Source organism: Dendropsophus ebraccatus, chromosome 1 (genome assembly GCF_027789765.1).
Source record: "Dendropsophus ebraccatus isolate aDenEbr1 chromosome 1, aDenEbr1.pat, whole genome shotgun sequence".
Taxonomy (NCBI): domain Eukaryota; kingdom Metazoa; phylum Chordata; class Amphibia; order Anura; family Hylidae; genus Dendropsophus; species Dendropsophus ebraccatus.
Genome location: NC_091454.1, coordinates 9,977,219 through 9,993,296, shown reverse-complemented (window position 1 = coordinate 9,993,296; position 16,078 = coordinate 9,977,219). Strand labels below are relative to the sequence as shown.

At 46.1% G+C, this 16,078-nt stretch overlaps 1 protein-coding gene across 1 annotated transcript in view; it reads left to right on the top strand.

Moving 5' to 3' along the window:
- The first annotated feature begins 15,135 nt into the window (after positions 1-15,135).
- LARGE1 (LARGE xylosyl- and glucuronyltransferase 1) overlaps positions 15,136-16,078 on the top strand; it is a 259,607-nt gene continuing 258,664 nt past the window's right edge. The window contains exon 1 of the mRNA XM_069966505.1: positions 15,136-15,675. The gene's annotated coding sequence lies outside the window, so the exon portion shown is untranslated. The remainder of the gene's footprint in view (positions 15,676-16,078) is intronic.

The window sequence follows — 16,078 nt, the reverse complement described above, 5'->3', positions numbered from 1 at the left end:
ATGCTGTGAAGAGAGCCTGTGTTTATGTATCCTCAGCCTGTCTGCCTCTTCCAGGGGGTCCATGCTGTGCCTGAAAGGTAAATCAAAGCTTCCCTTATAGCTCTAAGTACTGCAGCACTGTCACGACTCTAGGGTACTCTAGCACTTTTTATAATACTGGTGTCCTCTTATGTTGCAAAAGGTATTGTGGACCCCCCCTCAGGCACCATGGGCGGGGAATACCTGCTAGCCCTGCACCCTGTATAGCTATAACCTGCATTCACGTATTGTCCGTTCACAGAGAGAAGTCTGTCTGGTAGAAGTGATGTGCAGATACAGAAATGGGACTGTGCCGGTGATTCAGGACTCTCTGGAGATGGACAGGGGCTTACAGCATGCAAAGCAACATTGGACTGAGTAGCAAGATCACTGTAGTTCATTCTAGGTACCGCTAGGGGGCGACATTGTCTGAACATCATGAAGTGTGAACTGTAAAGACTGTGAGACTGAGGATGTTTCCTTGTTTTCAGACCTTGGCTTTCACAGTGAGAGAATAGAGAGGGAGAAGTGGTGGATGTATACGGTGTATACTGGTGCTTACACTGATATACATAGGAGGGAAGGGCTCACGTGTGGTATATCGAAAAAAAAGAAGGATCGATAGATAGATAGATAGATAGATAGATAGATAGATAGATAGGAGATAGATAGATAGGTAGGAGACAGATAGGAGATAGATAGATAGGTAGGAGACAGATAGATAGATAGATAGATAGATAGATAGATAGATAGATAGATAGGAGATAGATAGATAGGAGATAGATAGATAGATAGATAGATAGATAGATAGATAGATAGGAGATAGATAGGAGATAGATAGATAGATAGATAGATAGATAGATAGATAGATAGATAATAGATAGATAGGAGATAGATAGGAGATAGATAGGAGATAGATAGATAGATAGATAGGAGATAGATAGATAGATAGGAGATAGATAGATAGATAGATAGATAGATAGATAGGAGATAGATAGATAGGAGATAGATAGATAGATAGATAGATAGATAGATAGATAGATAATAGATAGATAGATAGATAGATAGATAGATAGATAGATAGATAGATAGGAGATAGATAGATAGGAGATAGATAGATAGATAGATAGATAGATAGATAGGAGACAGATAGATAGATAGATAGATAGATAGATAGATAGGAGATAGATAGATAGGAGATAGATAGATAGATAGGAGATAGATAGATAGATAATAGATAGATAGATAGATAGATAGGAGATAGATAGATAATAGATAGATAATAGATAGATAGATAGATAGATAGGAGATAGATAGATAGATAGATAGATAATAGATAGATAGATAGGAGATAGATAGATAGATAGATAGATAGATAGATAGATAGATAGGAGATAGATAGATAGGAGACAGATAGATAGATAGATAGATAGATAGGAGACAGATAGATAGATAGATAGATAGATAGATAGATAGATAGATAGATAGATAGGAGATAGATAAATGAAGAATTCTGCAGCACAATCAAATTGTGAAAAAAATCCAAAAGTGTTTTTATTCCATATAGGCAAAAAAATCCATGCAACGTTTCTGTCTCTTCACGTGAAGAGACAGAAACGTTGCATGGATTTTTTTGCCTATATGGAATAAAAACACTTTTGCATTTTTTTTACAATTTGATTGTGCCGCGGAATTCTTGATTTAGTTACGGGGAGACGTGGATTCGGTCTCCAGCTGCTGGCACCCGCTCCACTACTTGAACAGAGTGCACTCCATTGTGGGAATTAGATAGATAGATATGCAGAGCTGCTATTTGTTACAATGTATCGGTGTAGGCAATACTGTGTAAGCAGCACAGATCTATGCACTCTTGCTCTGTGACCCCATTAGGGGCAGCTGGGAGTTGGAGTTTTCCCATGTTGGGGCATTTCATTGTAGGCTTCCTTTCTGGAGGACCCAGCACATCCCCACATTACATGAACAGTCCATTGACTTCAATGGGAACCTTGTAATTCTAATCTTTATCTAATCTGTAGTGGCCCTGCTGAGAAACAGAAGTCTTGCTGCCAGGAGCTGCCCATTACATCACTGCCCCTCCCATCTTAAGCTGTCAGTTACACTGCTGCTCCTCCCATATTAGGCTGTCAATCTTTCTGCTGCCCCTCCCATATTAAGCTGTCAGTTACACTGCTGCCCCTCCCATATTAAGCTGTCAGTTACACTGTTGCCCCTACCATATTAAGGTGTCAATCACACTGCTGCCCCTCCCATATTAAGCTGTCAGTTACACTGCTGCTCCTCCCATATTAGGCTGTCAATCTTTCTGATGCCCCTTCCATATTAAGCTGTCAGTTACACTGTTGCCCCTACCATATTAAGGTGTCAATCACACTGCTGCCCCTCCCATATTAAGCTGTCAGTTACACTGCTGCCCCTCCCATATTAAGTTGTCAGTTATATTGCTGTCCCTCCCATATTAAGCTGTTAGTCACACTACTGCCCCTCCCATATTAAGCTGTCAGTTACACTGTTGCCCCTCCCATATTAGGCTGTCATCATTCGGCTGCCCCTCCCATATTAAGCTGTCAGTTACACTGATGCCCCTCCCATATTAGGCTGTCAGTTACACTGCTGCCCCTCCCATATTAAGCTGTCAGTCACTCTGCTGCCCCTCCCATATTAAGCTGTCAGTCACTCTGCTGCCCATCCCATATTAAGCTGTCAGTCACACTGCTGCCCCTCCCATATTAAGCTGTCAGTCACACTACTGCCCCTCCCATATTAAGCTGTCAGTTACACTGTTGCCCCTCCCATATTAGGCTGTCATCATTCGGCTGCCCCTCCCATATTAAGCTGTCAGTTACACTGATGCCCCTCCCATATTAGGCTGTCAGTTACACTGCTGCCCCTCCCATATTAAGCTGTCAGTCACTCTGCTGCCCCTCCCATATTAAGCTGTCAGTCACTCTGCTGCCCCTCCCATATTAAGCTGTCAGTCACTCTGCTGCCCCTCCCATATTAAGCTGTCATTCACTCTGCTGCCCCTCCCATATTAAGCTGTGCCTCTGGGACCATTATACAGAATAGTAAGTGTTATTACCCTCCACCCCCCTCGGCCCCCCGTTACATTGACCTTTGAGACTTTCCTTCTTGACCCGGCGATGAGATCTTTCTTGGCGCCTTTGTGAGGGTCGGCCGTTATTCTGTTAATGGCTGATAAGGGGCAGCTCATATCCGGCTCTTCTCCAGGCCCCGCCACACTCTCATTTCCTGAGCTCTATCACCGTCCTCATCTCTGCCGCCGTACGCCGGGACGTGAACGCTCATACAGATTAATGGCGCTTCTCTCCTACAAGGCGCTGTCACTTGGCACGGTGATGCCATAAGGTTAATCCATCAGCACGTCACTCCGCAGACACCATGATAAAGTAACCCATAAAATAACATAGCATGAAATTATCTTCTCTCATATGAGACAGGAACATGAACATTCACAGGGAAGAGAACCAAGTGCCGCCGCATTCTACTTAATTAAAAAGCCTAGGCCTGTCAGCCGCAGTGGTTCTGCCACAACCTGCGCTTCCTAAAGGGTGACCCCGCCACGCACATTAGCTCAGACCGCAGCTTCTTCTTCTGTGGATACAGTATGGACAACCGCTGGTCGGAGAATGATCTGTGATGTATCTTCTATAGACATGACCTTAATGTGTAGCTCAACTACCATACAGTGCTGTCCAACACAACTATACTGCACTTACAGTGCTATACAGTGCAAAATGACTATACCGTACAGTGCTATACAGTACACCAACTATATCCCACAGTGCTATATAGTGCAAAATAACTATACCGTACAGTGCTATACAGTACACAACAACTATACCGTACAGTGCTATAAAGTACACAACAACTATATCACACAGTGCTGTACAGTACACAAAAACTATACCGCACAGAGCTATACAATACACAACAACTATACCGCACAGTGCTATACAGTGCAAAATAACAATACCATACAGTGCTATACAGTACAAAACAACTATACCGTAAAGTGCTATACAGTACAAAACAACTATACCGTACAGTGCTATAAAGTACACAAGTATACCGTACAGTGCTATACAGTACACAACAACTATACCGTAAAGTGCTATACAGTACAAAACAACTATACTGTACAGTGCTATAAAGTACAAAACAACTATACCGTACAGTGCTATAAGTAAACAACTAAACCGTACAGTGCTAAACAGTGCAAAATAACAATACCATACAGTGCTATACAGTACATAACAACTATACCGTAAAGTGCTATAAAGTACAAAACAACTATACCGTAAAGTGCTATAAAGTACACAACTATACCATACAGTGCTGTACAGTACACAACTATACCATACAGTGCTATAAAGTACACAAGTATAACGTACAGCGCTATACAGTACACAACTGTAGTGTATATAGTGCACGTTTAATTATACTATACAGTGCACATATAACCATACCACACAGTGCACATATAACCATACCGTACAGTGGATTGTACACAAATGATCATACCATATGCACACAAGACCATGCTATACGGTACACAATAACCCTGCCACACAATGCAAAACTACCAATACCATACAGTATACATAAGATCCTGACATACAGCACACAAATAATTATACTATAGAGTGCCAAATAATCATACCCCTCAATGCACATATAATAAACATGCACTATATAGTGCACAAATTTATTACTTACGGTATTATTTGGACACTGAATTACAGAACTGTGTTTGCATCGAATCGAACTGTGCAAAGATATGGCAGTATTGTGTCAGCAGTATGTGGCAGCAATTTTTTGGACATTGAATTACAGAACTGTGTTTGCATTGAACAAAACTGTGAAAAGATATGGCAGTATTATGTCAGCAGTATTATATGATGGCGCGGTGTGGCAGTATTATTTACACACTGAATAGCGGTATTGTTGTCATTGTACATTCATATGGTTTCAATAACTACATGACAAGGACTGGCCCTGGTGACCAGTTCTATGTAAGGAGCAGACCCCGGATCATAGAACATGATGTTCACGGATACGCGGGATCGGCCACCGAGATGAAGCTTTCCTCCTCCCCGGCATATGTGTCAGCAGTAGACAGAAGTCTTGCGGGAGAGGCTTCAATCTTCACCTTCCAGTCCAGTGAACGTCACCCTCATTCCCGGGAGGGAGAAGTACATGCTCAGCCAATGCTGGCGGGGAGGAACGGAGGAATGGAGAGCTGTTCCAGTAAATATTGCCCCCCCCCCTCCCCCTTCCAGAGCCAAATGGCGTGATATAATTCCGAGGGCTACAACAGACAGCTTGCAGAGCCATCAGGTGCATCAAAGCAGAAAGACATCCTGCGCGGCTGGCTGTTCCTTAAGTGCTCTGGTTAGGAGCTTTTAGGGAAAACGATTTTATAGGAGAAGCCGATTGCTGTTACCGGAGTAAATAATCATGTTCTAAAAGAGGTAAATGGCCATTGCCCGGTACTGTATACCAACAGGGGTCCAGGAGGCCTGGGGGGAGGTGTAGGAGAACATCCGCTCAGTTGGCTGCTAACTGTTAACCTAGATCCCCATTCGCCTCCTAGGCCCAGTGGGCTCCAGTGGACTCCATGCTGTGTATAGCTTGTTCACCGAGATCACATGGACCTAATATGTCCATTGGTTCCTATCGACTTCAATTTTAGCTTTAGAATCCTACAGCATGTTCCCTTAGATCACTGTGGATCTCCAGTGCCTAGTGGGCTTTCTGTTCAGACCAATCTAATGCATCTTTGGTTCAGAGCATGTTCCACTAGATCACCATGGACCTCCAATGCCTAGTGGGTTAGCTGTTTATGGCTATCTACTGCATCTTTGGTTGAGAGATGTAGGGCATGTTCCACTGGATCACCATGGACCTCAAATGCCTAGTGGGTTATCTGTTCACACCAATCTACTCCATCTTTGGTTGAGAGATGTAGGGCATGTTCCACTAGATCACCATGGACCTCCAATGCCTAGTGGGTTATCTGTTCACACCAATCTACTCCATCTTTGGTTGAGAGATGTAGGGCACGTTCCACTAGACCACCATGGACCTCCAATGCCTAGTGGGGTATCGGTTCACAGCTATCTACTATATCTTTGGTTGAGAGATGTAGAGCATATTCCACTAGAACACCATGAACCTCCAAGGCCTAGTGGGTTACTGGTTCACAACTGTCTACTGCATCTTTGGTTGAGAGATATATAGTATGTTCCACTAGATCACCATGGACCTCCAATGCCTAGTGGGTTATCTCTTCACACCAATCTACTCCATCTTTGGTTGACAGATGTAGAGCATATTGCACTAGAACACAATGAACCTCTAAGGCCTAGTGGGTTATTGGTTCACAACTGTCTACTGCATCTTTGGTGGAGAGATATATAGTATGTTCCACTAGATCACCATGGACATCCAATGCCTAGTGGGTTATCTCTTCACACCAATCTACTCCATCTTTGGTTGAGAGATGTAGAGCATGTTCCATTAGACCACCAGGGACCTCAAATGCATAGTGGGTTAGCTGTACATGGCTATCAACTGAATCTTTGGTTGAGAGATGTAGAACATGTTCCACTAGATCACCATGAACCTCCAAGGCCTAGTGGATTATCTGTTCACACCAATCTACTTCATCTTTGGTTGAGAGATGTAGAGCATGTTCCATTAGACCACCATGGACCTCCAATGCCTAGTGGGTTATTGGTTCACGGCTATCTACTCTATCTTTGGTTGAGAGATGTAGAGCATGCTTAACTAGATCACCATGGGCCCCCATTGCCTAGTGGGTTATCCGTTCCTGGCTATCTACTCTAACTTTGGTTGAGAGATGTAGAGCATGTTCAACTAGATCCAATGCCTAGTGGGTTATCCGTTCACAGCTATCTACTGTATCTTTCATTGTGGAATGCACGTTCAACTAGATCACCATGCGTCTTCAAAACTCAGTGGGTTTCTATCTACTCCATCTTCAGCTTTAGAAGCCTTCAACTTGTTCTCTTCGATCACCATACACCTCCAATGCCCAGTTGGCTATCTGTGCACAACGTTCTACTCCATCTTTAGTAGAGAAATGTTTAGCATGTTCAACTTCATCACAGACCTCTAGTGCTTATTGGGTTTCTATCTACTCAGTATTTAGCTTGAGTAGCCTAGAGCATGTTACCTTTGATTATCATGGGCCTCTAATGCTCTTCAGGCTTATCAACTACTCTGACAACTATCTCGGATTGAGAATGGATAGAGCATGTTCAACTAGAGTACTCTGGGCCCCCAATGGCCAATGGGATCCTCTGTACTTCATTTTTAGCTTTAGTAGCCTAGAGCATGTTTCCCTTGATAATCATGGGCCTCCAATTCCCAGCAGGCTATCTGTTCACAGCTATGTACTCCATCTTGAACTATGTATTTCATCGTTAATTTTAGAGCATGTTCAACTGGATCAACATGGACCTCCAATGCTGGTGGACTCCTAACTACTTGAGGAGCCTAGACATTGTTTACCTAGATTACCATTGGCCTCCAATGCCCAGTGGGTTGCCTGCCACTGCACCTATACAGACCTCATATGCCTCCAACTATGCAGACTGAACTATACATCCCAATTATAAATACCCTTAAGCAGACCACAAACTAGATCCTCTATCAATACAGATTGTAGACCCCCATGTACAGTATACTGATGCTAGATCTTAGATCAGAACTCCATGTGCACAGAACCTAGACCAGACCCGTTAAACTACAGTATAAATATATATAACATGTGCACAAGCCAAAAAGACAGAAATGGCTGCACATCGCACCCATGGCTGACACAAAAGCTTATTCAGCTACATTTAAAACCAACATCAGAAGTTAGTATATAATTTGGCCAAACCATATTGCCTCATGTACCACGTGCAGGTCTTCTGATGTGAGTCCCTAACCAAAAAACATCACTGTGCCGGTCAGCGACCACTATCCCTGCAAAACCTGCGCAAGCAGAGAAGGGGGGCCACGGAATGGCCCTGCAACCCCATTGTCAGAGAACCAGACCCTAAAAGGCCCCCCCAGACCCCACAGGCGCCACCGGCGGAAAAAGTGGACGCCAAGCAACACAAGTGTGAACAAGCTCTTACCTCTCTCTCCATTCCTCTGCAGGTAGAATGGGAGAATACTAGGAGATCCTCCCCTTATGTACACAGGTGCTTCCTGCTAATTTGGATTACACCAGACCCATCTATCTATGGACACTAGACCAGAAACCTCATCTTTACAACCCCCACACTACCTACCCCATCTATACAGACCCACTATTACACCCTACATTTATAAAGACACCAAACCAGAAGTCTTTAAACCCTCCTCTATAACGACCCCAGACCAGACCCCTCATCTATACCGACCCCAGACCAGACCCCTCATCTATACCGACCCCAGACCAGACCCCTCATCTATACCGACCCCAGACCAGACTCCTCATCTATACAGACCCCTCATCTATACCGACCCCAGACCAGACTCCTCATCTATACAGACCCCTCATCTATACCGACCCCAGACCAGACTACTCATCTATACAGACCCCTCATCTATACCGACCCCAGACCAGACTACTCATCTATACCGACCCCAGACCAGACTCCTCATCTATACTGACCCCAGACCAGACCCCTCATCTATACCGACCCCAGACCAGATCCCTCCTCTATACCGACCCCAGACAAGACCCCTCATCTATACCGACCCCAGACCAGACCCCTCATCTATACCGACCCCAGACCAGACCCCTCATCTATACCGACCCCAGACCAGACCCCTCATCTATACCGACCCCAGACCAGACTCCTCATCTATACTGACCCCAGACCAGACTCGTCATCTATACAGACCCCTCATCTATACCGACCCCAGACCAAACCCCTCATCTATACTGACCCCAGACCAGACTCCTCATCTATACTGACCCCAGACCAGACCCCTCATCTATACCGACCCCAGACCAGACTCCTCATCTATACAGACCCCTCATCTATACCGACCCCAGACCAGACTACTCATCTATACAGACCCCTCATCTATACCGACCCCAGACCAGACCCCTCATCTATACAGACCCCTCATCTATACTGACCCCAGACCAGACCCCTCATCTATACTGACCCCAGACCAGGCTCCTCATCTATACAGACCAGACCCCTCATCCATACCGACCCCAGACCAGACCCCTCATCTATACCGACCCCAGACCAGACCCCTCATCTATACTGACCCCAGACCAGACCCCTCCTCTATACCGACCCCAGACCAGACCCCTCATCTATACCGACCCCAGACCAGACCCCTCATCTATACCGACCCCAGACCAGACCCCTCATCTATACTGACCCCAGACCAGATCCCTCCTCTATACCGACCCCAGACCAGACCCCTCATCTATACCGACCCCAGACCAGACCCCTCATCTATACCGACCCCAGACCAGACCCCTCGTCTATACTGACACCAGACCCCTCATCTATACCGACCCCAGACCAGACCCCTCATCTATACCGACCCCAGACCAGACTCCTCATCTATACCGACCCCAGACCAGACCCCTCATCTATACCGACCCCAGACCAGACCCCTCATCTATACTGACCCCAGACCAGACTCCTCATCTATGCCGACCCCAGACCAGACCCCTCATCTATACTGACCCCAGACCAGACTCCTCATCTATACCGACCCCAGACCAGACCCCTCATCTATACCGACCCCAGACCAGACCCCTCATCTATACCGACCCCAGACCAGACCCCTCATCTATACCGACCCCAGACCAGACTCCTCATCTATACCGACCCCAGACCAGACCCCTCATCTATACTGACCCCTCATCTATACAGACCACAGACCAGACCCCTCATCTATACTGACCCCAGACCAGACTCCCACCAATACAAACCTCTCCACAAATACATCTCTTGTTTAGACCCCAGACTTTGATCAGATCCACCCATGACACACCTGCTGACCTGCTGACAATGGGGGAACCTATTTTGGGGAGGTTGTGGCCGGTCATGGGGGTCTCCATATCTCTTATAGAAGTCTAATAGGTCTTCCCTTCTTCCGGAAGCCTCCTGGATATTTCAGGAGCTATAGATAAGTGTATACAACACACACTACTATGTATACAGGAAAGAGTTAAGTAGATTTCAAGGACAGGCTAGTGATTAGAAGCGTCTCCTGCAGCTGCAGACCCCATCCCCTCCATGTGCAGATATGGAGGCGGTGAGGTGGGAGACCATCTGGGGGGAGCAGTGATGAGAAGACGAGAGGGGACGGGGAGGGGGACAGCAGGGAATATTATAACCAATCCTCCTCATGTCTATGACTGTACATGTCGCTGCAGGTTAGATGACAAGAGGGACATCTATAGGCAGAGGAAGAGGAGGTAGAGGAGGGGGCGGCCAGGGATGGGTAATAAGACCACCCGAAGTCACCAGTGATGGGAAAAATCTGTGCAGACAAGTAAGAAATGAAATTATTGTGACTGAGAGGAAACCGAAGGAAGGAGTCTATTAAAACCGGGGAAGAACAAGAGACAGGCTGCACTACAAAGAATACTCATCCCGAGCTGTCACCGCCACTGACAGGCGCTGTAACTGGGAGACAGCCATGAACATGCAGACAGGATGAGTGACAGTCACCCTGATAAGACAGCTGCACATGATAGTATCCATCTACCGTCCTCTGGGGGATACACAGTCATATACAGGGGCAAAGGACGACTGAGGAGCAGTATTATAGTAGTTATATCCCTGTATATAGGAGCAGTATTATAGTAGTTATATTCCTGTATATAGGGGCAGTATTATAGTAGTTATATAGGAGGCAGTATTATAGCAGTTATATTCTTGTATATAGGAGGCAGTATTATAGTAGTTATATTCCTGTATATAGGAGCAGTATTATAGTAGTTATATTCTTGTATATAGGAGCAGTATTATAGCAGTTATATTCTTGTATATAGGAGGCAGTATTATAGTAGTTATATTCCTGTATATAGGAGCAGTATTATAGTAGTTATATTCCTGTATATAGGAGCGGTATTATAGTAGTTATATTCCTGTATATAGGAGCAGTATTATAGTAGTTATATTCCTGTATATAGGGGGCAGTATTATAGTAGCTATATTCTTGTATATAGGAGCAGTATTATAGCAGTTATATTCTTGTATATAGGAGCAGTATTATAGTAGTTATCACGAACTGGAGAGAATGGAACGGCTGCACATCCCATCTATGGCTGATACTAATGCCGCTAGGCCTATATTAAAAATCAACACCAGAGTGTCTGTATATGAATTGATCAAGCCATATTGCCCCATGTACCACCGCGCAGGTCCTCTGGTCCACACGGGTCCCTACGCTAACTCCACACCGTGTCGGTCAGCGACCGCCAACCCCGCAAAGCGTGCACGTGCAGGGAAGGGAGGCCATGGAACGGCCCTGCAACCCCAATGTCACAGGACCAGACCCAAAAAGCCTCACCAAAACCCAGCCAGCACCACCGGCGGGGAAGGCTGCCCCCAAACGACACAAGTATGGATATGGTATTACACTTACCATTGCTGCTCTCACAGAATGGGGAAGACATAGGGTCCAGACATGTGAGCACAGACATATCCTGCTAGTTTTGGTCATGTGGGTCTTATAAAGGAGTGCTAGCTGTTCAGAGAGGGAGAACTGTAAAACACGAACTGGAGAGAATGGAACGGCTGCACATCCCATCTATGGCTGATACTAATGCCGCTAGGCCTATATTAAAAATCAACACCAGAGTGTCTGTATATGATTTGATCAAGCCATAATATAGTACAATATATACATTATAGTAGTTATATTCTTGTATATAGGAGCAGTATTATAGGAGGGTATCCAGAGGAGAAGGATATAAAGAATAGGAGGATATATACAGTATAGAAATATCAAGGGAAGGAGGATATAGAGCAGGGGTACTCAACAACTTTTAGTGTAGGTCCACTTACCGAACATCAGTAGTAAAAGTATTTTATTACATTTGACAAACGTTGAACTATTTACATACAGAATTGATGCTTATTAGTGGGAAAACTGGCATTTTTTCTCTCTCACCGGCCTTTTGAAATTAGGTACAAAGGGGGTGACTGCCCCTCAGTAGTATATAGCCCCCCTGTTGCTACCCCAGTAGTATATAGCCCCCCTACGCGCTCTCCCCCAGTAGTACATAGCCCCCCTGTTGCTACCTCAGTAGTCTATATCCCCCCTTTGCGCTCTCCCCCAGTAGTTTATAGCCCGCCTGTGCGCTCCCCCAGTAGTATATAGCCCCCTGTTCGCTCCCCCATTACTATATAGACCCCTGTACGCTCCCCCCGTAGTATATAGCCCCCCTGTTGTCCCCCCAGTAGTATATATATCCCTGTGTGCTCCCCCAGTAGTATAAAGACCCCCTGTGTTCTCCCCCAGTAGTATATAGCCCCCTGTGCACTCCCCATTAGTATATAGCCCCCCTGTGCATTCCCCAGTAGTATATATAGCCCCCCTGTGCGCTCCCCCAGTAGTATATAGCCCCCTGTGCACTCCCCATTAGTATATAGCCCCCCTGTGCATTCCCCAGTAGTATATATAGCCCCCCTGTGCGCTCCCCCAGTAGTATATAGGCCCCTGTGCTCTCCCCAGTAGTATATAGCCCCTCTGTGCGCTCTGTCAGTAGTATATAGCCCCCTTGTGCTATCCCCCAGTAGTATATAGCCCCCCTGAGCTCTTCCCCAGTAGTATATAGCCTCCCTGTGCTCTTCCCCATTAGTATATAGTCCCATGTGCGCTCTCCCAGTAGTATATAGCCCCCCTGTGCTCTTCCCCCAGTAGTATATAGCCCCCCTGTGTGCTCCCCCAGTAGTATATAGTCCCTTTGTGCTCTCCCCCAGTAGCATATAGCCCCATTGTGTGCTCTCCCCCAGTAGTATATAGCCCCCCTGTGCTTTTTCCCCAGTAGTATATAGCCCCCTGTGTGCTCCTCCAGTAGTATATAGCCCCCCTGTCCTTTTCCCCCAGTAGTATATAGCCCCCGGTTTCTCCCCCAGTAGTATATAGTCCCCCTGTGCTCTCCCCCAGTAGTATATAGCCCCCGGTTTCTCCCCCAGTAGTATATAGTCCCCCTGTGCTCTCCCCCAGTAGAATATAGCCCCTCTGTGTGCTCTCCCAGTAATATATAGCCCCTCTTTGCTCTTCCAACTGTAGTATATAGTCCCCCTGTGCATTAGGAGAGTATATAGAGGATAGGAAAAATATATAGAGGATAGGGGGATATATAGAGGATAGGAGGGTATATAGAGGATAGGAGGGTATATAGAGGAAAGCAGGATATATAGAGGATAGGAGGGTATATAGAGGATAGGAGGGTATATAGAGTATAGGGGGATATAAAACAGATGCAGCAGGGGAGGAGGCTATAGAGGCTCTGAGTATCCAGGGGAGAAGGATATATAGAGCGATAAGAGGATATGTAGAGGATAGGAGGGTATATAGAGGATAGGAGGGTATATAGAGTATAGGGGGATATATAGAGGATAGGAGGGTATATAGAGTATAGGGGGATATATAGAGGATAGGAGGGTATATAGAGTATAGGGGGATATATAGAGGATAGGAGGGTATATAGAGGATATGAGGGTATATAGGAGGGTATATAGAGGATATGAGGGTATATAGGAGGGTATATAGAGGATATGAGGGTATATAGGAGGGTATATAGAGGATAGGAGGGTATATAAGAGGATAGGAGGGTATATAGAGTATAGGGGGATATATAGAGGATAGGAGGGTATATAGAGGATATGAGGGTATATAGGAGGGTATATAGAGGATATGAGGGTATATAGGAGGGTATATAGAGGATAGGAGGGTATATAGGAGGGTATATAGAGGATAGGAGGGTATATAGAGGATAGGAGGGTATATAGGAGGGTATATAGAGGATAGGAGGGTATATAGGAGTGTATATGGAGGATAGGAGGGTATATAGAGGATAGGAGGGTATATAGGAGGGTATATAGGAGGGTATATAGAGGATATGAGGGTATATAGGAGGGTATATAGAGGATAGGAGGGTATATAAAGGATAGGAGGGTATATAGGAGGGTATATAGGAGGGTATATAGAGGATATGAGGGTATATAGAGTATAGGGGGATATATAGAGGATAGGAGGGTATATAGAGTATAGGGGGATATATAGAGGATAGGAGGGTATATAGAGTATAGGGGGATATATAGAGGATAGGAGGGTATATAGAGGATATGAGGGTATATAGGAGGGTATATAGAGGATATGAGGGTATATAGGAGGGTATATAGAGGATAGGAGGGTATATAGAGTATAGGGGGATATATAGAGGATAGGAGGGTATATAGGAGGGTATATAGAGGATATGAGGGTATATAGGAGGGTATATAGAGGATATGAGGGTATATAGGAGGGTATATAGAAAATAGGAGGGTATATAGGAGGGTATATAGAGGATATGAGGGTATATAGGAGGGTATATAGAGGATAGGAGGGTATATAAAGGATAGGAGGGTATATAGGAGGGTATATAGGAGGGTATATAGAGGATATGAGGGTATATAGAGTATAGGGGGATATATAGAGGATAGGAGGGTATATAGAGTATAGGGGGATATATAGAGGATAGGAGGGTATATAGAGTATAGGGGGATATATAGAGGATAGGAGGGTATATAGAGGATATGAGGGTATATAGGAGGGTATATAGAGGATAGGAGGGTATATAGAGGATAGGAGGGTATATAGGAGGGTATATAGAGGATAGGAGGGTATATAGGAGGGTATATAGAGGATAGGAGGGTATATAGGAGGGTATATAGAGGATAGGAGGGTATATAGGAGGGGATATAAGGATAGGAGGCTCTAGGGGAGGAGGCCGGTGTGCAGGGGGAGGAGGCCCGGGTGCAGGGGGAGGTTCGGAGCCGCTCGGTGCGGGGAGGGGGGAGCTGCAGCTGCCTGGAGTCGGGGATGCAGTGAGGAGCGGGCAGAGCTGTGTGAGCACCGGAGCGGACACCTCGGATTCCCGGTCTTGCACTTCCCTGTGAGCGGCAGGAGCCCCGTCCATCCCGGATCCGCAGCTCCCATGCCCCCGCGACCTGTCCGCAGCTTCTCCCCGGATCGGAGCTCCATTCCCCGGCGTCTCCCGCTCCTCCAGCCGGCGGCTTCTCTCCTGCCGGTCCCGGACTGTGCGCGCCTCCTCGCCGGCTCTCCGTGGTGCTGAAAGCGGCCGCGATCTGCGACAATCCCGGGCCCGGCATGCCCGCCCGGAGCTGAGGATCTGCACGGGGAGCCCCGGCCACAAGCAGGAGAGCTCCGAGGCGGAGGGAGCTCCACAGGCCGGGAGAGAGCGCCCACAGCCGGGCCTGGACATCACGGACGGGCTGGAGACCCCCCAGATACATGGCCAGGGATCTGCGGAGCCCCGACTACAGAGATACAGACCCGACTACAGAGAATCACCCCTGACCTCAGAGATAGACCCCTGACTATAGAGGTAGACCCTAACTACAGGTATACATCTCTAACTATAGATATAGACCCCTGACTATAGAGAGAGGCCCCCTGACTACGGATATAGATCCCCTAGCTAGAGCGACATACCCCTTCATCTACAGACCCCAAACCACAACTATACACCCCCATCTACAGGACCCACAACTATACTCCCTAAACTACAACTGTACCCCCAAATTCAGGGATAGACCCCTCAATTTCAGCTGTAGACATCCCATCTGTAGACCCCCTGATCTATGAACCCCAAAATACAGCAATGCACCCCAAACTATGGCTATAGATGCCCCCCATATACAGATTGCTAACAACAACTAAAGGCTCCATTTACTAACCCCAAACTACAACTATAGACCCCAAAATATAGACCCCAAATCTTCAGCAAGAGCACTTTATCCACAGA